This window comes from Acartia tonsa, chromosome 1, assembly GCF_053477335.1.
Source record: "Acartia tonsa isolate MP-2025a chromosome 1, ASM5347733v1, whole genome shotgun sequence".
In the NCBI taxonomy this organism is placed as follows: domain Eukaryota; kingdom Metazoa; phylum Arthropoda; class Copepoda; order Calanoida; family Acartiidae; genus Acartia; species Acartia tonsa.
The window spans coordinates 54413813-54439138 of record NC_137260.1 but is presented as its reverse complement, the minus strand read 5'-3'; positions in this window follow the sequence as shown (position 1 = coordinate 54439138).

Genomic DNA, 25326 nt, shown 5'->3' with positions numbered 1-25326 from the left:
GAAAATAGTAAATTCTATCTTATTAGTTTAAGAATGATGGTACAGTTTGTTAAATTACATCCTAATAAAAAGCTTAAAGTAAAAGGATGATGTATTTGTTTTGGATCGAGGTTCAAAAGAATTAAATATTATATTGGAATTAACATTACATTGAGTAATAATCTTTATATGTAAGAGACATGATGTGTGCCTATATGTATGTGTTGTACCACAATATCTCAGAAACAACTGGACTGATTTAGCTATTCATCTTAGGTCAAAGGACTACATAACAATATTAAAGAGTTGGAGTTTTCTTTCCTGTTTTAAACAAAATAAAGGCCTAGGCTTTAAAAATAATCATATTATCATGTCATGATTTAAGGGAGATTACCTCAAACGCCAGTTTCCAGGAATAACGCCAACAACAAAGGGTAACCAAGGGGAGCAATTAATGTCTCCCGGGGTATTAAGTTAAGTAACACCAATTTTTAACGTGTTTAGTTATGACGCGTTATTCAATCGAGATTCGAACCTTTCATCATCCCTACGACGTGTGGATGCGCTACGTTTTGATCCACGGTCCCATAAGTCAAACTTCGCGCATTCCTATACTGACAACAGGAGTATTTTATCGCCCTATACTGGGCAGGAATAGTGTGTGGACTCAGGGACAAAAAATATATTTTAAAAATAAAATAATTTATCTGGTAAAAATATTTGCTTGAAATGCATAATTAAGTAAGCAGAGATTTATTTCTTTAAAACACAAATGTTTTTATTCGACAAATATACATGTAGTTATGTTTGTAGATGGGAAGCTATTTTATACATCAGGATATGTGTGCATGTATAAAAAACTTAATGGTTGAAAAGTTTTGGCACTGCTAGCTTTTGAACCTTACAATCAAGATTTTATAAAATTACCCAACGTTTTCGACTAACGAATAAAATATTGTGGTTATAAAACTATGGGTACCAGTGTAATCTACAAACCAATGTCTAAAATGAGATTTACTTAGGTGCTATGTGAGATATGCGTCAGATTAATAAAAAATAGATTCCCAAGATAAATGTAAAATTTTGAAGGCTTTTGCTTCAAGTTTAAGAATCTAATAATTGAAGAATAAACTGAACGAACACACGAATAAGAAGTCTTAACTTGCCCTAAATTTATATATTTATTTAAATGCCTTTACTGTTTTGGAATAAGTTATCCTTGTTATAAAATGTATATTTATATTTTTTTTGTAATTGCATTAGATGCACAATTTTAGTGTAAAGCGTCTCCTTGATTTTATCACACTGATCCGATAGATGTCATTATCAACAGAGTAAAGGAAAGCCAAATTGGTTAATACCCTATTTTGGGTTTTAATTTATGGTTTCAATTATTTTTTCCAATCTAATCTCGGAGCTTTTTAGGATCTTTACATTCTTGTTTTATATAGAATTATAAAAAATTTATTTATAAATTGAAATTTGTGTACAAAAAAAATTAAATTATTAAATGCAGAAATTAAGAAATTATGTTGCGTATTTAAATATTTATCAATAATTATTGCTTTTAAGTTATTTAAAAAAAAAGATAATTATTCTATTTATATAACGTGGTAAAGTTTATTTTAACTGTAGCATAAGATTTGTGAACTACTGAACTGGTTGAGTTCTCCTAACTAGGGAAGCTTCACATTAGTTTCAGTGTGGTTTTAGGCCAGTTTTTTTCAAATTTTAGATTTAGAATTAGGCCAATTTCTCGCCTGCTTCTTGCCCTTTGAATTCAGTGCCACTTGATCCTATTTTATTAAGTGTTTTTTTTCTGAAGCATAAAATTTAAATATCGACTTAACCGATTGAGTTTCCCTTTTTTAGGAAAGCTTTACAGATGTTTTGGAATTGTTCAAGGCCATATATTTTATATTCAAGTTTTGGTATGTATAGTTTTAGACTGTGTTTCTGTTCCCTTATTACATCTACGAATATTGAGCCCCTAAATCCTAGGGGTACAGCTGCTAGTGTATATATTAGGCAATAACAAGAAATTAAGAATTTCATCTGCGCGGCTGAGGCTGAGAATAGCTGGAGATGAGTATGGTTTAGGACTGCTGTGACTGCCACAGTTGATGAATACAAATTTGCAGCTGCGGATGAGGGTGGCTGTGATATGAAGTGGCTTCTGGTGGCTCTATCTTAAATTGCTTACAACTAAATGAGCAGTCATTGAGAATTATCAAATAAATGTGCCAAAATTAAAGATGATATTCCATAAAACTCCTATGAGTGTAATAGTTCTTGATTTCTTGAACATTAATATTTTAGCTATACACAAAACAATGAAAAATACCCCAAAATATGCTTTATCTTGTAAATAGCTAACATTAGGGGTGTGCACTCACTTCCCCACATATATCATATCATCAAATTTTCAGAGCCGCAGGGTATTTTAATCGCCAAAACTGTCTCTTCACTTTTTCTTGAACGTAATCATTAAAAACATCCAATAATCTATTTGCTTTTGTTTCTTTTTTTTTTTAGCGACGAGGCTTATATATAACTCGCTTTGTCTATCTGTCCATCAGTCCGGAAAATGTGAGTGAAATATATAACTCACTTTGTCTGTCGTTCATGGTCTGAGAGACACTGAAAATTCTATAGGGTAATGTGATTTACTCGGCTGTTAATACAGATAGATAATTTTACTGTGAAGATTCTACTAACCAATAAACATCTCAATAGTACATGATACATCTTGTCTTTCTGTCTTCTCAATTGGGGTTAAAATTATTGAATATATGAGCTCTTAGATTCACTAATAATGAATGTTGTCATCCTTGTTCAAATATAAAACATTTGCGGCGGCGAATATTCGTCAATGAATGCACAGTACACATTAACATTTATCATAATGTACTGTAATAACATAAAAGATAATAAATTTCTAATATAAAAACACTTTTTTTTACAGCGTAGCTTTTCTATATTTAGACGGTTTCGTCTGTATTGTGCAAAATATAACTGTAGTTGAAAGAAGGTGTATCAACTTTTTTGCTTTTTATTTAAGATAGCTAGCCGGTTCTTTTAGTAAGTAGTAGATGTAAAATTTTTCATAAAATTCAGATATGCAATCGTTTTTTTTTGTAGACCTCTTATTTTTGAAGTAATTTAAGTTTTTAAAAAAAATATTAAGTCGGTTTTAAGGTACTAAAACACAACAAAATAAAAGAAGAAAATGGCCAGTATCAACAAAAATAGTAAGATCTTTAATTTGACACCTTACTTTTAAAATTCTGTTGAGTAATTATTGAAAAAATCTATTTTGTTAACCTCGGATTAATCAAAACTTTGAAATTAAAAATATCTGTTCACAGGCATAAAAAGTATGTGTTCATATATACTTTTAGAATGAGAAAAATAATACGAATCCATTCTAAGCAAAATTGAAAAACTTTTATAAAACTAAAATAAAAAATATAAGTTTATTTTAAGAATCATAATTTTCGGCTTTAAAGGGTTAGCTTGAATAAAACCTGAACAAAACCTAAACAAAAGACAATGCAATGTAGCAGATATTTTTTAAACACAAGAAACAATAATGTATTTTTAATTGCATTGTTTTGAAGTTTATAAACAGACTGATGCATATTTGTTCATAATTTTTCATTCTTTACATGTTCTGTAATATCACTATATTTATTGTAGTATCTATTGTATATATTGTATGAACGTTCTCCTTTTTTTTCGGCAATTCTATTGGTTAACTTTATAGGTTAAGCTTCGCGATTCGTCAATTTTCGCGATTTGTGATTGGCTAGTTTAGTAGTTACAATTCTTAAAATAAACTTTTTCTGATTCTAAAGGTATATATGAACCCATATTTTTTATGTCTGTTTGATAAAATATTTAGGTTTAAAGTTTTTATTAAACCGAGATTAAAAAAATTTATTTTTTCAATAATTACTCAACAGAATTTTAAAAGTAAGGTGTCAAATTAAAGATCTTACTATTTTTGTTGATACTGGCCATTTTCTTCTTTTATTTTGTTGCGTTTTAGTACCTTAAAACCGACTTAATTATTTTTAAAAAAAAACTTAAATTACTTCAAAAATAAGAGGTCTACAAAAAAAACCGAGTGCATATCTGAATTCTATGAAAAATTTTACATCTACTACTTACTAAAAGAACCGGCTAGCTATCTTAAATAAAAAGCAAAAAAGTTGATACACCTTCTTTTGCAATTTATTAAACCATGCAATATGATTCCATTGATTTTAAGGTATAGCCTGAAAAGCATAGCAACTTTAAATTCATTTTAAGAGGGCGGTACGTCCATTTTATACATGTCGATTTCAAGCCATGTAAAAATGTATTTTTTACGATAAAATGGGCGCCTAATAAACGACGTTATACAAAACAAATCACCAATGATAGGCCAGTATACATTGTAATTGACTAATAGTAAATTGTATACTGGCCTATTATTGGTCATTTGTTTTATTTGACGTCATTTTCATAAGGCACTATCAGCTGCTTCTAGAATCAATCAATTGAGTATCCTATGTATTTAGAGCAATTTTTTAATATATAAATTTTATGCAGACTTTTATGGCATATACTATTATTCTGATAACATTAAAAATATTCCTACTCGATAATAATTCGCCTACAATCATGTTGTCATCCTTGTTATTTTGTTTCTAGTTGGTAAATGATGTTTTGGACGATTACAAATCTAGTTTCATGGCAAATAAAGTATCAGGAATATAGGGATAATACAAAGGATCGTTATAATACAGGAAACATGGATTTGTAATGCAAGATAGCATATTAAGCATTTGTGATCTAAGGAAGCTCAATAATTCAGGGATTTAGGTTAAGGACAATGGACAATTGCAAATCTAGTTTCTTGATGAATAAAGCATCAGGGATACAGGGATAGGGCAATCGATAATCACAAATCTAGTACTTGGTAGATAAACTATCAGGGGTACAGAGAAAGGTTAGTGAAAGTTTTACTTAATACCAAACATTTTAAAATCTGTAATTTCAGGCGAGGGACTTTAAAAGAAAGGGGAATGTTTGTCCAAAAATAATTACAAGAAGGGCAAAACTTCCTAAAAAAGGCCAATCAATCAAAGGGTTGGTTTTCAATACGTAGATAATAGATATACACATGTTCATGTACTTTGATTTTAACTTGGTAGACGAAAATGTGACCTTGTGGTGAATCAGGCCTCAATTCTAACTCAATATGCAAATCTCTTCAACCCTGGCAAATATTCTACACTTATTCTATGTACATATTGCATAAAGATTTTACCCAGGAACAAAGGTATAGGACAATAGATGATAAATCATTTACTTCAATTTTTTTCATAGTAGAAAACTTATTACAATAGCTTGTAAATATCATAAGAAATATTGGGGGAAGGTAAATTTAACCCTTGCCCTCTCCCTCCCTGATTTTGGCCCAAAGTTGTGGCTGGCGGCTACGACCCTGCATCCAAATTATTATTTACTCGCATATAATAATCATCCCCAGTTAGTTTTTTTTTTGCACGGCTAGTGGGGGTATCTTGTGTATGTATGTACCCGGGTATAAATAAATTTAGAACAAGGGCCTGGTAGCTTCTTCTCTAAAATAATACCAGAACTACTCATCAATTTGGGTATGTTATAAATACTTCTAACTAACCACGATTTAAAATTTATTTTACAAGAGTATTCTGTATTTAAGTCAACTCATTTACAATTTAGTTTTAACTTATAAATCAATATTCTGTTTACTAGGTTTTGTTACTCTACAAGTCTTAATAATCGTTTGTCCTACTGTCTCATTTTAGGAAAAAAACGTTCAGAATAAAAAAATTCTTTTATAAAGATATTAATCAATTAATCATTAAAAATTTAAATTGCTTCTGAAATATCTGAATATCAATTTAATGTTTCATTGGTATAAGAATTGTGTTACATTGTCATTGCGGCGCTTACCATGGATATGATTACTCTCATTGTTTTTAAATAGTTCTATAATTTTTAGAATTGGAATTAATTTTTCTGTCTTTATTAATCTGTGGTAACTGGGGAAAATGATATGGGGTGGGAAAGTAAGGCAGCCCCTGGCAACATCCCTTAATCTGTAAGTTAAACCTACTATGTCAGGAATAGATGGTTAATTGAAATACGTCCCTACTGATGACAAACAAAATTATCTCTTCTTTAGATTAAAATTGTTAGGTGAAAAATTTGTTTTACTTGTACCAATTTGTCTAGATTTAATAGAATAGGTAGATAGTAATGAGAGAATGTGTTTACAGGGCATAAACTCCTTTATTTTATTTTTTTTTTTTGGGGGGGGGGGTCAGTAAAATTGGGTTCATCTGAATTAAATGGGAAATTTGTCAGCCCTTTGCTAAGCAAACAAGTTTTAAGCAATTTGCAATAGACCGAATTAAAAACAAAATATTTCGGATATTTCTAGGCAAAGGATAAAGGGGGAGAGAGAGAGAGAGAGAGAGAGAGAGAGAGAGAGTATTAGAAAGGAGAAAAAGAGATAGAGGGATAGAAATAAAGGAGAGAAAAAGAGAGAGTTAGTTCGTGTTGTCTGATTTAGCGTTTTATTCTTATATAAATTTTGAAAAATAGGTAATTTATAACATTAAATCGCTTCTAAAATGACCATGAAGTCGAAAGTTGTTATTTTTAACAATTTTTTAGAAAAATACATCAAAATTTTTGAAAACTAATGTAAACAATACTTTAAATTATTTCAAAAAGAGTTTGGCTAAATTACTTTACTATGTACATAAATCACTGAACCAGGGCTCGTCAGTTGCTCTTTTTAAAACTACTTTATGCGGCTGCGCGCGGATTGTTGAAAAAGCCGCTTTGGTGCTTCTTCTGCGAATTAATGAATTGTTGTTGACGGCTTAAATGTTTAAAATGGCTGCAATTCAGCTGTCTCCCTCTTATTTACTAAGGTTAAAATTTGTCCTAATTTAATGCTGCCAGCTTGCATGATAAGTTTTAATATTTAACAGTGGGCTGCGGTTTCAGATGGTTAAAGTATTCTCTTGCGAACTGTCTAATCGGAATGCTTTATTATAGCAACTTGTGATGCGGCTGCACAACCCTTTCTATTAGCATAATTAAGCCGTATTTTTGTCACAGATCGCATGTAAGATCTTTAAGACAGAACTGTCAATTTTTAGAACAAGAAAAATCTTTCAGATTTGCTAAAAAGACAACAAACAGAGTAATACAAAAAAAGAATGGAAAATTAAATTTTTAATTTTCAGAATGATTGTGTGTAGTGAATTATAATATCTAATTTTACATATAACTCTAAAAATGAAGGTAATAATATTCAAGATCTCTAAAACAGTAAACATAATTGTAAGACTCTTGTAATTTTGAAGTAGGATGGGTCAATTGCCCCCATCAAAAATGAAGGCAAAACAATCTAATCCCATGGAAGCTGAATTAAATTAAATGCTTGCAAATAAATTCCCAAACAAATTTCAATTTGACTGAAGAGTTAAGTACTATGCATAAATGGGTATGAAATGGGGGGGGGGGGGTGGGTATTTGTCTGCCACCACCCACCTCCTTCTTATCTGTTCCCCTTCAATGATAAGTAGTTTATGGCGATAATAGATATAAAAGAAATAAATATCTGTTTTATTTAGAAATAACATCCCTTAAACCTTTTTTTATTTTAGCTTTTAGGTAATAAGGAAAACCCAACCAATCTTTGTATGAAGACTTCTATCTCAAAGTATTAATTGTAGCTTACCTGTTTTCTCAAAAGAAGATTGTATTTTACTTTTAACTTATCTAGTGACAAGCAAATTAACGCGTTACACTTTAGGTAAGAAGTTGGTAGTGATCTTTACTTGTAAATCTATTTAGTTACTACCTAAACTACTTGGCCATGTGATAGGTTACAGCTCTGAGTGGTGATCTAGACTTGTAAATCTATTTAGTGACTGCCTAAACTGTTTGGCTACTTGTCCATGTGATAGGTTACATCTGTTTGTGTTGATCTAGACTATTTAGTGACTACCTTAACCGTTTGGCCATGTGATAGGTTACAGCTCTGAGTAGTTATCTAGACTTGTAAATCTATTTAGTGACTACCTAAACTGTTTGGCCGTGTGATAGGTTGCAGCTGTGAGTGGTGATCTAGACTTGTAAATCTATTTAGTGACTACCTAAACTACTAGGCCGTGTGATAGGTTGCAGCTCTGAGTGGTGATCTAGACTTGTAAATCTATTTAGTGACTACCTAAACTGCTTGGCCGTGTGATAGGTTGCAGCTCTGAGTGGTGATCTAGACTTGTAAATCTATTTAGTGACTACCTAAACTACTAGGCCGTGTGATAGGTTGCAGCTCTGAGTGGTGATCTAGACTTGTAAATCTATTTAGTGACTACCTAAACTGCTTGGCCGTGTGATAGGTTGCAGCTCTGAGTGGTGATCTAGACTTGTAAATCTATTTAGTGACTACCTAAACTGCTTGGCCGTGTGATATGGTTCAATTACTTTGTAGTCGTAACAATACTAGAAACTCTCTGTGTAAAGGGGGACTAAATAAAATTGACACAGGTTTTAAGCTTTAAAAATACTTCAAAATCAGCTTATACCAACAACGAAATTAATTCGAAAAATACGAAACCTATATGCTATACGTGTTTTCAACTGTCGTTAGCGGTTAACCCATAGTAGAATTGACGACCTTTACATCTGCCCCCCAAATATTATTTTAGATTTTTGCGCTTGTTGGTTATACCTTATTCCTGGTTTATAATAAAGAATAGAACTTTTCTATTTATGCCTGCGGCTTCACTTTTTCAGACAGTGCGACTGTTTTAATAATCATGACATTAAAAATACTGTGTTTCTATACCTATTGGAACCTTAAATCCAGGGATCGGAAGCCTCACGTAAGCCGCGCATAAGCCTCAGTTTTAAACCTGCTTGTGAGCAGAAAAAAAAATTTAAGAAAGAAGGATTGTCTGCTAAAGAGCCGTTTTATACATCCAGCTGAATTTTATAGTGATAAAATCACGATTTCACTGAGGCTTACACGCGGCTTACGTGAGGCTTCCGATCCCTGCTTAAATCTGGCAAATTTTAACGAACTAGGTTTTTCCAAAATTTTTACTTATTAGATTTGAATACTCCTCTTTTCTAAATTGCTATTGAATTAATATCACTCAGCTAATGTCAGACAAAGTTTAAATCGCGCAATTTAAACGGGTAACCCTGTAGAAACAACAAGCGGTCCACCAATCCTTGCAACTTGGGCAGCAGAGCAGGATCCAAGTTTTGTCCGCGGCTAGAGACACATTATAGCTTGCAAAATAGCTCCTACATTTGCATAAAAGAAAGTGAATTTGCAAATTAATTAAGAATTGAGACAAATCTGATATGAACGTGATGTGCGGATTTAGTTTTGCTTTTAAAACACGCAGAATAATTAAGTTGTAAGTATTTATTTTTAAGTTTAAATAAAAATAAACAAATAGAAAAAACTTTATTTTTTACCGTATATTAATTAAGAACCTATCTAAAAGTAAATTCTGAAATATTTCTTAATGGTAAATTTAATAAAAACGTATATTTATATGATATTATTAATAAATATATTGTTAAAACTTTCTGTAACGATTTAGATTATTAAAGACAAATTCAATAGTTTACAGAATATGCAAAACAACTTGCGAATTTTTTATTCCCATTAAATTGCATTAATTTCGCAGCTTAAAATTTCTCACGCTTTGAAATTCTTGAAGAATAGTTTTTCTGCATTGAAAATAGTTACCAAAACAAAAATCGTACGAATACAAAAAAAATATATCAACATTAATTTACTTAGTTATAGTCCAACAAACGGACGTAGTTGTTGAGTTGATGAACATTGGTCATGGGAATCTTATCATGAAGTAAATGGAAAAGTGTATTTTTCTTCCCATTTATGCTACGACACAGTGTAATTCTTATATGAAAGTAACAGGATCTCTGTCTGTCTGTAAAAACCGCTTACCGATATGGTTCTCCTTAAATGTAAACACCATTTTTTTGAGGGAGGGGGGGGGTTATCATTTCTTTTTTAAACTAAAGCAATAAAGGGAAGGGGGGGGAAGTCAAATTCAACCCCTTCACTTCAAGTACCCCTAGTGGACACATAGAAAACTGTCCCGAATTTGTATTAATTTTGAGAAACAAGACTCCAGTTACGTCATATTTTTCTTTCCCGAAAAAGGGAAGGGGGAAAGAAAAAAAGGGAAGGGGGGAAGAAAAAAGAGATGGGAGAAAAGGGGGTTTTCCCCATCTCTTTTGAAGAGATTTTCTTCCCCCCTTCCCTTTTTCGGGAAAGAAAAATATGACGTCACTGGAGTCTTGTTCCTCAAAATTAATACAAATTCGGGACAGTTTTCGGTGTGTCCCCCTAGAGACATCTAGGGTCGTAGCCGCTTCTGTGTGGACATTCCACAGAGGACAAACAAAAAGAGAGACAAACTAACAGTTAAATTTAGAGTAACATCATTGCTCATAAATTTTTAATAAGGTAAATATTAAATATTTTTCAGTTTTCATAAACACGTGCAACTTACATAACGATGGATATTTTATTTATTTGTGTGGCTGATATTTGGACGAAGTTTCCATTTCAGGGACTTTAAGGGATAAGACAATTGATGAATAATAGAATTTACCCCTTATGTTGATAAAATCATATGTTAAACAGTTCGGACACTGCTATTAAGCAAAAGTTTCTACAGTTTTTACCCAACGAACGAGTTAACATAATTATAAAACTTTGGGTACTATAGTATAACTTACAGTCCAATGACCACTCCCTTCCTGACACCACTCTCATAAACCAGTTATGAGGCTGAAAATTAAATCTTCTATTAAAGAAGTAAAAAAATATCAAATCATGCCATTTAAATTGTTTACAATACAGGAGTAGTTTAGATGTTGTTTATTATTAGACTAGCGAATGCGCCCCTAGCATCTAGAGGCCATATATTTAAAGGGGTATGGAAGGGCTTAAAATTAGCCTAAACCCATACCCAGATTTATTTATAAAAATAAAATAGCCAAAAACCATCTCAGGACCTATGAGAAGCTTCATTGTAAAGGAGAACCATATCGGTTCAGCCAAATAATCGCTACAGACAAAAAAGCTTACTACTTTATATAATTAATTTGTTCCTAATAAATGTTAATGTCGTGTGGGTGAGTTGCACCTGGACCGAACAGTCAACTCTTAGTTCTTCACCTCATACCCGTGGTACAGTACATTACAGACAACCAACCCTTTGATTGCATGATCTTTGTCTGGAGATCCTAACTGTGCATGGTAATGAGTTGCGCCTGTTTGGGTCCAAGGCATTCCCCCTACTCTAACTCTTTGATGTCCTGTGCCGAACAGAGCAGGTAGGTACCATTTTAAACGTCTTTGGTATGACGCGGATTCGAGTTGCATCCTTCCTATCAATTTCCTTGGCACTTTAATTAGGACTTGTGGGTAATTTACACTTCAACCTTATGGGTGAAGAGTTAAAGTTTCGTGATTTTTCAGTAACGGTATTATTGCGACAATCTATGCAACCCAAGCATCAAAATGACGCTGTATCAGCAATGACTGAAGCCACATCAAATCCTAGGGACTTTTCAATACAACCTAGGATCCAAGCATGACTCCTAATCGTTGAACTAACAGACGCCTCTAATACACTAGTGAGCTACTACACAATGCTAGTCCACAAGGACTTTTCAATCAACCTATGACCTTACAGCGTTTTTCGATCACTAGTGCACCATGCCAAGGACCACCCATGCATACCTGATTTAGGGCTAAGGCTTCCCCCCTACTCTTGCTCCAAATATCTAACGCCTGAAAGAGCAGCAGTAGGTACTAATTTTACATCTTTAGTATTGATGCGGTCTGGGGACTCGAACCCGACACCTCCCCATCAGATAAGCGGACGTTAAACCACTAAGCCATATCTGCGGGTTAATTTGTTCCTAAAATAATATTAAGAGAATTTAAATGTTTTCCACTAACCAACTGAAAAACCAAATAAATAATATTTTTTACGATGTTCCGCAATATGACGTCAACTTGATGTGAGCAAAATATTTTGTATCATGCGAACTAGGGCTTGCCAACCGTTCATTTTCAACACGACCTGGCTGCGGTTGTTAAGAAAAGGACTGCTTGGTAGATTTGCGGCTTAAAGATGAAAAGAAGAAAAGAAAATCTGAACAGCTGTGGCTGTGGATTAATTTGCATTATGCATCGCCTGCTGTTTACTGCAGCTACTAATAGAACAAATATTTGAATTTTTAAAAGACTGGTTAGATAAATATTACATCAGCTTATCTAAATGGATCAATACAGCGGCAGCTGCCGAGCCTCGACGGGAACATTCCCCTACCTAATTTCTAATTCAATTTTCAGTCCTTTTAAAAAACTGTAATCTCCCTAATCAAGAATTTTCCCCTCCTTTTCTTAAATAAAAATTCCCTTTAGCATCACGTTCTCCTCCCAAAAATACTTGAAACTATGAAATTAAAAATCATAATTTTTTTATTTTGATCTTTTAATGTAAACAAATAATATAAGTTTTTCAAGTCTGTACATAAATACTCTATCTTTTTTATTAGTTTAAATATGACCATTCTATTTTTTTCTTATTCTTTAATTCGTATCTATTATAAATGTAAAAAATCCCTAAATTCATAGTTTGATTCATGCTTAACTCGAAATAAATTATCTAAAAGCAAACCTTAAAGTTTTAAGTCTTATCTAATTTTGGTTATAAACTACCGCAAATAAATTGTTAAAACCAAAATTTTGTTTGATAATAAATTGTTATTTTTTTGCAAAACTCCACCAAAAGTCAACTGTATCATCAAGCCTTCTTCAAAGTTGCAATTTCGTTTTACTGCTGGGTTTTATAGATGCTTCAGTTTATGTGCGAACCTTCCGCAGATTTGTGTACACCCATTATTTACAAGTTGTGTACGTCGGGGATACTCTATAAGTTGGGTTTGTATGTCTGTCCGTCCGTTGCTATTGCATGTAGTAGATTGTGTAGCCAATACAGAACTTTTGCAAAGTTCCAATAATAAAGTTTTCTCTAAAAACTTGAACTGAGTGGAAATTTTTAGGTAAGGTACATAAAGAATAAAGATGCCGATGATTTAAAAAAAGTGAAGTCACGTGACTTTGCCCACACAAAAATTAGGTTCCAATCAAAGAATAAAGAAATAGTTGAAGTAAAAACTTTATTATTGATCTGCCATTTGATGTTCTATCCTCCGCTACTTTGCAACCTAATGATCCTTGTTTGTATACTACCGTCACAATATTCTCAACTTGGTGGATTTTTTTTTACAAAAACAAGGTAATAGCATTATACTATAACAAATACATTTTATTTTCATTATAAATATAAAACTTTATACCGCAGAGCTATAGTAGAAAAAAAGGCAAAAATTGTAAACAGTATATGTACATGTGAGACTTGAAATAGTAAAAGCAATCTAATTCTATAAGCTAAAAGGTTTCGTGAGATAAAATTTGTATAACATTTTAAGTATTTGTATGTAGACATCAATTTAGGATTGTGATTTCTTTAGGGGTTGGTGGGTTTGGGGGGCAAAATTTGTATTCATTGGGGGTGATCACCCTTCAAACAATAACTTCATTCTATTGCACTATTAGTCCAGCTGTTCCAGTAATCTTACTGGACACACAAATATACAACTTAATGCTTCGTATTGTAGCTCCCATAATGTTATTAAATAAAAAAAGATTAAAAATATCTACTTTTTATGATTTGATGAAGGGAAGCTTTTTATAGTGCCTTTAAAAAATGACGTTATATTGGTCAATTAAAAAGTTTACTGTCCTGTCATTGGTAATTTAGTCTCTGTATTGGCCTGTCATTTGTCATTTGTATTCTATAACGTTATATTTTTAAAAAGGCACTATAAAGAGCTTCGGATAAAGGTATATTCCTAGTTTCATGTACTTATGTAAGTGCTTGCTTATATAACTAAAACCAGACCAACAAACACCTATCCAAAGTTGTAGATAAGCTTCGCTCTTTACAAAACTTTGTAGCACAGTGAATTCAATCCTATTCAAGGATAATGGGATCGAAAAATTAAATAATATTATACGAAATTTACTTGTGCTTTTATTAGCTTGTTAATACTAGAAAGAAGAAAAAGTTACAAATTTTTTGGTATTTCTTGATCATATTCTTAATCAATTCTGTTTTTGATAGCTATTACATCTTAAGATATGGTTGATTATAATTTCAACCTACTGTCTTATCCCTGCTCTATAATCTAAATTCTTTCCTTTATAACAAATTAATTTTAGGGGGAAGGAAGGCTGTATATTAAATTATCCATCACTGGCCTTTCCCTGTATCCCTGTTCCTATTTGATGGCATCCAATCCATAACCTAAATTCACATGAATTCATTCCTAGTGTCCTATCACCAGCGCAAAGCTGTCATAATTGCATTTTTTGATATTTGCAACGGAGACAATTATGTCCGATGTAGCGCATCTCTATAATAACATTAACAAATACAACTTTATAAATATACACTAAGAGTAATATTATCCTAAATCTAAAAGTGATATATCATTTTTTTGCAGGTATCCATTTTTAAAACTAGTGAGGTCTTTTTTGCTTGTCATATTTTAGGACAGAATTACGTAAAAACGTGGTCATACACTAGTTATAGACTAGCTGCGCCATTGAAAATCAAAATGGCAAAAAAATCAAGTGTTGCATAATGAATTTGTTGCAGTAGTAATAAACTGCGGATCTGGTTACTTTTACGGATGTGATGGGACACTTTTATATTGAATGGCATCTGAAGGATGGAAAAGCATTGATCTTCAAATGGTTGATGCAGTTTTTTATAAAGTAGCGAAGCTAATCTATAATTAAGGTATGTTTGTCAATCCGTCCGTTAAACTGGTCTTAATGAAGCTTTCTTAAATAGCTTACCTACTTAATAACTAAGGGTTGTTAGTCCGAAACTTAAAAAAAGTTAAAAAAAAAGTCTCTAAGCTAAGAAGTAAGTTCTACTGTATATTCGCAGCCCATGCCCTACAGTTACTACGCGTATATACTAAACAGTAAACATGCAGTCTCTCTCTACAATTTATATTCAGTTTCATAGTATTTCACTACAGTTAAATGTTCTTGATTTGAATTATTGTTGCAGCGCTATTTAAATTTACAAGTGACGGTTGTCCTTGTTTTGAAATATTTATTCCATGAAGAAAAATTGAATTCATTTCATCCCTCTCTCCGCACAAGTGTATTTTGTTACATGGTAGATTTTAGGGTGCGGTAGCCGCCAAAATTGTTATTGCTGCTTTTCATATTAATTGAATTTTGCTAGGTTTTGCAAGTTTCTAATATTTAAAGAACTAGCAACCGCTGAAATATTGAAATAATTGCGAGCAAACAACGAAGAATATTCCATTAAATACTTTAGACATCACTAACCCCTTTTCTGTATCTCAATAAACACGTTTTCGAGATCTTATGTTGCATACAAACACATATTCTACTACTTTCAGTAAAAAGGAATTTGCATTTTCACGAAATGACACTAGACTGCATTCAAAATGGCGGCTAGATCACCCTGGAACTGCAAATACTCTATATGCAGTTGTAGTATTGAAATTTGGTTACATTTGTCAAAATGAATTTTGGTCACAAATTTGGAAATAAGTAAGAGTACGTTGTTTTATTCTTAATAAAATGTATATGAATTTTGTTACTTTTTGAGAATTAGTACATTAGATGATATGTTCGCGATGATCCCAGAAATGTAATTCAAAAACTCGATGATATTTGAATAGCGGCTTGTTGATTATTTGTCAGCTATGGCCACTTAATGCCAGAACGTCGACATAAATCGTATTTAAGCAAGACGATAGAAGGTTTTACAAGTGATCAATGACTAAATCCTAGTGCACTTATTTAGCCATTTTCGGGCCTTCATGGGCATCAAAACCCCCACTCCTTATTTTTGTCAAAAGGAGAGTTGCAGTTTTTCATTTCTTTTTTCAAGATTGGTTAGGCTATTGGGTGCTGGTTAGCACCGCAGGGTTAGGGCCCGGTAGGCATAGGCCCCTCAGGGCTAAGGTTCGTCGCAACCAGTGGTAAGGAATAGGCAAAAAAATGCCCCCTCCCCCTTATTTCAATTTATTCAAAAACAGGGAGGGGTTTCAGTGTTCGAAACGCTCTTTTTGGGTAAGCATCGATTTTCGAATTAAACTTACATTTAACATCCATTTCATAAGCTTCATTTTCATGAAAATTAGCATCCTTATATTTTGTATAAAAATTAGTTATTTTTATCTTTATGAAATCAGGCATAGGGAACCATTATTAGTTTAGTTCAGTCAGGGTTAAGGGGGATAGGGAAATGGAGAATAAATAATTCTTCTCTCTCGTGACCATTAAGGCTAGTTAAATGAGAGGTTGCACATCTATAGGACTTTTACTCAAAGTTCATGCAATAAAATGGTTGGTTTCATTTACCTAAAGCAGATATAAAGTAAGGAATATAATGCCTTCTGATGTCGACATAATAAAAGTAATCAGGACTGACATGTTGTCGAGATTATATCATGATATTAGTGTCTCCTATTGTAGTATTGATAACAATGGTTACTGTCGACATAACATTAATCAACTCACATAATGCTATAGTTTCATTTATTAACGATACAAAAGTTTGAAAGAGCTTGGGTGATAATTAATAACTTAATAGTTGAAGATCAATCGTTTTTTTTCCTTTCGCCTATCCCTTTGTACCTGAGTTTACTATAAATATAAAAATTCCACGGTCAACAGGTTTTCTTCAGAGATGCAGAGATAGGTCATAAAAAAGTTTTGGGTATAGTCCATTTCGTGACAACGCCTCTTAAGGGACGTTTAGTTTTATTTTCACAGTAGCTTTTAGGTGATTGTCCCGCAGGGTTAGGCAATTGGCCCCGCAGGGTTGAAGCACCCCGTAAGGGCTACAAATAGGAGAAAAGCTACTGTAAAAATACGACTAAAAGCCTCTCAAGAGGCTTTGCAACGTAAGAGACAATACCCAAAGTTTTTTTCTTAGTTTATAACTACTTTATAATAATTCTTTTCAAAGAGATTTAGGAAAGCACATCTTAAAATCAACTATAGATTTGCCAAGCTTTACTATGTAAATTCATACCGTTCTAAAAAAATAACATGTTCTTAACTCATTTAATCTAAGAAGAATTAATCTATATCAAATTATTACTATGTTAGAATCTTCTTAATAATCTAATTTGATTGCAAAACCTTTCTCCCTGTGTTATGATATACATGAAAACTGTTAACCTTCATCAACGATGAAAATCTAATAATTCCAAAATCTTTAATATGCACACACATACACACACACACTCACACACACCCACACACACACACCAAGAATAATTATCTTAATAAGTAGCGCAGCAAAAACATGCTTATAATATTCAAATGCTAGAAACAAATAATAAACTATAGAAAACTAGTACTGTAGATAGTTTAAGGACATATTAAATAAATGTATTGATGTTGCTGCTTACATTGACTCGACCGTCAAAAATACAGCTGATTTTTTACTAATCTATAATACAAAGTAGAATGATGTCTGTCCGTCCCTTAAGATCTCGGTAACCACTGAACTGATCGGATTCTACTCTTCAGGGAATATATCTACTGGTCCTGTGGTGATTCTAAGCTATTTACTTTAAAAATTTAAAAAAGTAATGATTTACTTATAGCAAAGAGCTTGGTTAGATAGGTAATTAATTAATAATAAAGATAACCACAGCAAAATTAAAGTTGACAGAACAACTAATAATACATTCATGACTGACAAAAAGACATCTGCCTAATTTATACATATGTCAAATATACAACTAATGCAACAAACTGCGTAAAAGCTGTATTTTGATACATATACCGTCGAAAGGCCCTTTTGTAAGACGGACAGACGTACATACATACCCAATTATAGTCATAGCTTCGCTACTAACAAGATATGATAAGAAGATAAAACGCTAATTACTATGATACGATCATCGTAATTTGTAAACTTGTGGTGAATGTTTAGTATAATTGGATGAAATCGCAGCAAGAGTGTTGCAAATACGAGGGCTGCCGTTGGTGGGGCGATATTAGTCAAGTTTCAAGGTAAACTTATGCTACCGAATGTTTAGTATAATTGGATAAAATTTTAGCAAGAGTGTTGCAAATACGAGGGCTGCCGTTGTTGGTGGGGTGATATTAGTCATTAGAGAAGGTAAATTTATGCTTCTGAATGTTTAATATAATTGGATAAAGGTGTTCTAAATACAAGGGTTGCCGTTGTTTTAAAATGTTTTAGTTTTTTTTAATCCACACTCTATTATTTGTTTCTAGTTTCTAAATAGATTTAAATAAAGTGTCTAAAATTGTATATTGTTTACTTTTAAAAGAAAACAAAATAAAAAAATCTAGTGTCACCTGAATGAACCCTCCTATCATAACCTAACAACGGCAGCTTCCAAATACTTTGATTTAATCTTTATGTAAGGTGAGGAGAGATACCCCTACTTATCTTTTGGGTGAGGTAACCCTACTTGTCCGCGGGTTATCAAGAAGGGGGGGGGGGGGGATTAGACCTCCCACTGTTTTTCACTATTTTTTTAAACAAGGCTTTTCTTAAAATAGTGTTTGTCCCTCTGTTACTAATATGATAAATTCCATAAAAAACGTTTTACGTTTACCTTAATTTTATAGGTGTAGCAATAATGTAATTGATAATAAAATTTGTTACTGAAATGGAGCCAAATTCTAGAACACAGTAATAGTGTCTGACTGATTATGACGTAACAAAAAAAATTTGCCAATGAGAGGCCACTATAAATTTTACCATTGGTCAATAACGGCCTCTCATTGGCAAATTTTTTTTGTTACGTCATAATCAGACAGACACTATTACTGTGTTCCAAATTCTATAGATCAGAGTTTGTCTAACTAAAATTTGGCCACACTACATATAAAATAATGTGTTGCTAGAAAATAATGTGTTGCTTATATAGAGCCACACTCAAAAGAAAAAAATCCGTGAAGAATAAGTAATTCTGGAAGGCGGTCACATTACGGCTAACAAGCAGCCACACTCCAACGACAAAAATTTATTGCTGAAATTTAGCCACACTACGAAGATAAGAATGTTTTGCTGAAATGTGGCCACACTCCATAGATAAGAATCTAATTATTACATACCACACATATCAGGCCAACTAATTCAACAAGAACGATTTCATCCCCTCGAAATGCACACAAATAGCAAAGCTAATCACAAAAAGATTTAATCACATTTTTTCTCTCAGTGCCGCTTGTATTTCTCTGTAAGCTACTCCCTTCCCCTCTCTTTTTCTCTATTACCTTCTCTACTTTCCAATATCTTTTCTTGTCTTTTTTCTTTTCCTTTCTTCACTAGTCTTTACTAATATTTTTCCCCTTTCCTTCCCTTCTCTTGATTTCCCTTCTTTTCCTCTCTTCACTAGTCTTCACTAATATTTTCCCCCTTTCCTACCCTACTCCTGATTTCCCTCCCTTCTTTTTATCTCTTCGCTATTTTAGTCATTACTATCTTTCATATCCACATGTTGAAAATGAAGAGCATCTTCGCTACTAATCAGGTATGAAATATAGTAAGAGATAGTTACTTACAGAAGAACTAATAATAGGAAGTTATATAGAGAAGAATCTCAGTTAGAATATTAAAGAAGTTTAATAGTCATTTCTTTCATCGTATTATAAACTGCTTTCCGCGGATATAGAATGTACAATTATTAGATTAAAACCATTTTTTTAGCCCCGAAGTGCCGAAGTCACGGGCTAAAAAACTGGTTTTAATCTTATGATTGTACATTTCTATATTCGTAGAAAGCTGGATATAATACGATGCTAGACATAGTTTTTTCGTATTGATGAGAACTGGTTCCTATCCACCGGATTCGAATGAATACGAGAAAAATAATTGTAAATATTTAGATAATATGACAAACTGACTGACAAACCAATAAAATAATACTTACAAGTTATAATGTAGCTGTGCTCCCAAGGAAATACTATATACAAGTTTAAAAGATATATTAACAACATTCTAGCTATTTAGGTATAACATTGGCTTCGCTCCTAGCCTCTATGTGCGAGGATGGTAACCCGAATAAGAACGGGGGGGGGGGGGGGGAAGAAAATGAAAATGACTTAAAAACCTGGAATGACCATCAAGTATAATTTTTAAAGCAGAGCCAAATTAGTTCAGCGGTTACCATAATATTTCGCTTCAGAAGGACAGACAGACATCATTCTACTTTGCATAACACAAATATTACAAATGTATAACAAATTAATTAAGAAGTACACAAGACAAATATACATACAAACCTATTAAGAAACATGTAGAATATTTAGAGTAGCTTTGTTACTAAGATATATAGAAGAGATAGGAACAAATTTACGCTAATTGTCAATATTTAGGTGAAATACAGGGATAAATGGATATGTTAATTCATTTTTCACAAAAAATCTTCTAAGTGAAATTCTCACTTGGTAAATATTAGGTGAAGCAATTGTGTAAATTTATCCTTATTTGTAAGGTTAGGTCAATGAAAGAGAAAAATCAAGAATGTAAACCTTCAAACTGTGTAATAACTAAAGACGCTAAAAATGTAAATAATATTAGATGCTAATGCTTGTCGTAGTAGGGGAAATGTCTTGGCCAAAGAAACTATCAAAATTCTCTCTTTGCAAAGGTAAAAGATATTCAAAGAAGATTCATTATCTTTTATTTATCTAGCCCTACATTCCTGTTTGAAGCAGAGGTTAGCGCGCTAGGGTAGATTTTCGCAGATAAGTGAATTCGAAATTGCGAAGCTTATACACAAATGAAACATTTCGTCCGTATTTTAGCATATTGCTTTAAAAATAGTTAGTAGGGAAGGACGGAAAATTTATCTTATTGCATAAATGTTCTCTACATTTTTGCTTTTTCGATTTGTAGATTTCTAAGAAAATTTAGCTTAACTTTTTGGAAGTTTTTTCCTTACTTATTTCCAACTATATTTTTATGAAGAAAGGCAAAAAAGTACTTTTTTTACATCTTTACTTTGAACGTAATTTTTCTTGTTATAAGGTGGAAAAATACATATGAAATAAATCTTAATAAAGAGAATAGTAGAAATTGGGTGGAATAGAATAGAATTGATTTACCCAACATTAAGGAAATAAATACTAGTCGGGCAGATGAAAAAATTATAATCTTTCTTAGAGACAGCGCAAAATGGCACCAAAATAATGACGTAATAAAATAAAGTTGTCCAATGAGAGGCCAGTATATATTGTAATTAACCAATGGTAAAATTTATACTCGCCTCTCATTGGTTATTTTATCGTATGACGTCATTTTTGGTGCCATTTTGCGCTGTCTCTCTTTCTTAACAAGTTGGTATTTTGTTCTGTTTCTCAATCTCAATGGTCATTACCTTTTTTATGAAATTTTTTGGTTTGGACATTTAGTATGAATTAATCAATGACCCCTTCCTCGGTAAATAATTGTTCAAACTATATGTTTTACTCGAATAATATTATAATCGATTAATGGACAATAACACTGATCAAAGGAACTTAAAATCCATCCCATTAAACTTATTAAAAACAAGGATGACAACATCCATAAAAGCAAAGCTCTGAAATGGAAGGACAAACGAACATTAACACTTGTAGCTTGTCAGAACTGAATTAGCAGAATATTAATGCATCAGTACAAACAATATTTTAAGAAAATTTGTTGCAAAACTGCATAGATAGATGATACTGTTTAAGGACATACTTACATTTTTGGAACTTGTTTATAGAGATGCTTCGCTTATAACATTGTACCTTGTTGTAATAGGAATCAGTTTTCAAAAAATCAAAAGAATCGGATAATTTTAACATACAAAAATTTGTTGTCAAAAAAGTTAAAAATCAACAAGTTTAAAATGGACGTACGGACATTTTGGTATTGTTTATAGAGTTAATAGGCTTTCTTAATTGTACCTAACTACTATAGGAATCATCATGCAAAGTTTGGAATCGATAGGACGATTCTAACCTGTTTAAATTAACGAAAAGAGCTAACTCTGTGACGGACGGACGGACGGACGTACGGATGGACGGACCGACCCTAATTATAGAAAAGCTTCGCTTTTAAAAACACTTTTTAACAGGGGGGTGGGGGCATTGGACTGTAAATTGAAATGATACCCAAAGTTTTATGAGCACGTTATCATTACTTGGGACATATTTCAAATTATTAAGTAAAGAAATAAATTTCAGCTGCTGACATTACAGGAAATATGTAGAGACGGGGAGATATTTTCAGCAAATAAAATCAGATATCTATAGTATAGATGTATATACAGACAACTACCTCCCTTCCTTTTTCAAAGACCTCTATCGTCTGCTTCTAAATTATTTTCTGCTACTTGGCTGTGTTAATATAAGCACCATTGGTTGATTTTCAATGGCCCAATAGAAAGGTTGCACAACGCGGTTGCGATGGAAAGAAATGTTAAACCAATTTGAAATACATGTTCTAAGATTATACAGATTTAAGAAATATGTGTTAACAAGAAGTGATTTTGAAATAAAAAAGAAACACAAAAACATGATTTAAGCAGCTGTAAGCCAAATCCTATTATATTTTAGGCTATAGTCTTAGAGTTAGAATTTCCTTAGCCTTACTATAGGTATACAGGACTGTTTAAGACTTAGGAAACACAGACTCCTAAGGAAATTTATAGGATTTTGTCCAATATCTCTATCTCTATACTGGAAATAAGTAAAGAAAGATATAAATTTAGTTTTATTATGATTTGATAATGTATATACTATTTATACAATTATCTTTTAGGATTTTGTCATGCGTTAACTTGTGGGTTTTTAGGAGTAAAGCTGCTATAAAATATTTCTTCCACGCTTTCATCTGTCACTAAAAAAATATTCGAAATGTTCTTTTGGCCTTCAAAAAAAATAACGCCTACCTTCCGCCCCCCCCCTCCCACATAAACTCTTTTTCTTTTTAAAACTAAAATTAAAACCTTAGGGCTCTACCCTCCCCTTCCCCTCCCCCTCCCTCCTCACTTAAAGTGCTCTTAGAGGCCACTAAGGAGCGTAGTCGCTAGTTTACAATTGTATAGTAATTTTATATTTTTGATTCTAAGCTTACATTGATATGAATGTTGTCATCCTTGTTCCATAAATTATGGTTTCATTTTGTTGAAAATATAAATATCTAAATACAATATCTTATGTAAATGATACATTGTATGGTATTTATTAGTTCCAAATAAGATAGAAAACACAATACAATAAGAAAATGTTACGTAAATTTTAACGTACTAGTTGCTTCGCCAATAGCCTCTAGGGTACAGTGGGAGGAGAGGCCAGAAAAATAGCCTAAAACAACCCCAAGATATTTTCAAAGATTCCCTGAACAGTATTTTCCGAGATCTCAAGCTACAGACAAATAAAACTTACTACTTTATATCATAGAAAAGGCATCTTTACTATTATAACTGTAAATTATTTGGTATTAAAATGATTTATGTCGACTAAATTAATAAAAAGTGATCATTTCTGCCATAATAATAACATGCCATTTTTCAAATAACATCATTGTTCATGACGACTATATCGATTTAACATATTATGGACTTAAGATTTTTGAGATCCTAATCATCTAAACTAAAAAAAAATTGTTCTTTCCTTATATTCCACTAGCAGCTACGGCCCTAGAGGCCTCAAGGGACACGTAAATGTTTTCTTTTCAATTTATGTTAAGATCAGCTGATACCAAAAAATATTTTTTCGCCGCTAGATTGTTTTTTTTTCTTCTTTGTGAACTCTCTTTTGAGGGTGATGGTACCCTCCCCCAAAATAGCTATAAAACCTTCACAGGATCTACGAGAAGCTACACTGTAAAAGAGAACCATATCGGTTCAGCAGTTAACGAGATCCTTCGGTACAAACAAACAAACACACAGACAGACAAATGGACATCCTGTTACTTTATTGTAAGGATAATAAACATTATAAAAGCGAATGTGCCTTTTTGTACCTATTGATCTTAATGTAAAAGATACCATTTAGCTAGAGCTCAACACTGATTAACCATTCCATCACACAATCTTAAATATCTGATGATTAATTTTCACTTTATTTGGGCATTTTAAACTTGGGATACTTCATACATTTTTCAACCTTTTTCCTCCTCATTTTGGAAGATTTATGCAATAATCAATTTATTATATAATGAATATCTTAAATATAGTTTAGGTCATGTCCTTAAAAGATGATTTGTTATAATAGTTTTATAGCAAAAATCGCAATCGCCTTCTATGTTATCTTTTTAATTATCATAAGTAGCGGCTTCATACTAGCATTTAGGACGGAATAGACTAAAACCATTCTAAGACTTGGATTTTAAAACGTCACCAACTGCCATACCAAAACCTTTTGGAAGCTTCTCCAAATTATAGAAATCAATTGTTACAGTGGTTAACAAGATCTTTAAGTACAATCTAAAAACCTTACTTCTTTAAAAATAAATCTCTTAGGGATATCTATAATACAAAGTAAAACGATGTCTGTCTGTTTGTTTGTTTGTAGCGAAGGATCTCGCTAACCACTGAACCGATCGGGTTCTCCTTTACAGGGTAGCTTCTTATAGGTTCTGGTTAGGTTTATAACTATTTCCTTGTGGGGTGGGACACCCTTAAACCCCCAAAAAATGAAAATAACCCCCCCCCAAAAAAAAAAAATTTAATTTTTCTTTTAAATCTAAAATACGAAAAATTGGTTTGATCAAACTCTTGGGGCAAAGCCCCTAGAGGCTAGGGACGAAGCCGCTAGTCTTTATAATAAAGTAACAGGATTTTTGTTTGTTTGTACCAAAGGATCTCGCTAAGCGCTGAACCGATATGTCTATCCTTTACAGGGTAGCTTCTCGTAACTACTTTGGGGGAAGGTAACATTACCCTCCTAGGAAAAATCGCCCTAGAAAAATTGCCTCCCCACAAAAAAATTATTTCAAAAAGAGCTAAAATTGAAATTAGGTCATTGAATTTAACTCCCCCCTTCTCAAGTGCCCCTAGAGGCCTCTAGGGGGCATAGCTGCTAGTTTAATAAAAAATTGAACATATATTTTTTCTTCTTTAATAATCCCCCAAATCTAT